The 704-nt window shown below is 43.3% G+C and overlaps 1 long non-coding RNA gene across 1 annotated transcript; it reads right to left on the bottom strand.

Annotated features, from left to right (window-relative positions):
• Window positions 1–29: 29 nt before the first annotated feature.
• LOC109508110 (uncharacterized) lies at window positions 30–367 on the bottom strand. The gene is made up of 2 exons (XR_002166595.1): window positions 267–367; window positions 30–142 (listed from the first exon to the last, which is right to left on the bottom strand). It is a non-coding gene; the product is annotated as an uncharacterized LOC109508110 (long non-coding RNA).
• Window positions 368–704: the final 337 nt, after the last annotated feature.

Raw genomic sequence — 704 nt, 5'->3', positions numbered from 1 at the left:
GGGAAGACTTACGGTCCCATTTTGATGTGTTTTGAGGCGTTTGGCAAGAGGTGTATTCGCTTTTCAGGCTGCAAGCCCAGTGCAAGCAGACAAAACCACAGATTTGCGCCGTCGTCTTTTTGCGTTTGGTTCGCCATCGTTACTTCGGGCGGAGAAAAGAAAAGGCACAAGGTCCGGTCAACAGCCTGGTTTTGCTTCAACAACAGCCAATAAGTAAAATCCAAAAACAGAATTCGACGATGATAGGTTTTAAATGGGTTTGCTACCTTTCAGTCAAGGATGAACTCAACTGTTCGGGCAGCTTGAGCCAACCGCCAAAATTTACTTCTTCTTCTTCTTCTGTTTGGTGGTTGTGCCCAGTTTTATACGTCCGCGGCCTCAGGTTGTCTTCTTCTTTTACGGCGGGGGTTGGTGAATGTGTTTTTCATTTGAGATTGCGCTCCTAGCGTAGTGGAGTATCAATGCAGTACGCGGAAAATCAAATCGGAAGAAATGAGCTACATTTGATTGGAAAAAAACCCCCAAATGACATTTATTTATGTATTTACCTCCCCCCCAATGAAATATATAAAGACCTTGTATTTTGTCCATATTTAAAGTGGGATTTTTGCCCTACATCTTGTTCGGAAATGTGTGGTCCTATGTGGCAGCCCAGTAGCACAAAATTGTGGTCACCTTCAGCATTTAAGATCGTTTATTTCAAT

Source organism: Hippocampus comes, unplaced genomic scaffold (genome assembly GCF_001891065.2).
Source record: "Hippocampus comes isolate QL1 unplaced genomic scaffold, H_comes_QL1_v1.1 scaffold1109, whole genome shotgun sequence".
Classification (NCBI taxonomy): Eukaryota; Metazoa; Chordata; class Actinopteri; order Syngnathiformes; family Syngnathidae; genus Hippocampus; species Hippocampus comes.
The sequence above is the reverse complement of the archived record's forward strand: the minus strand, read 5'-3'. Positions and strand labels throughout refer to the sequence as shown.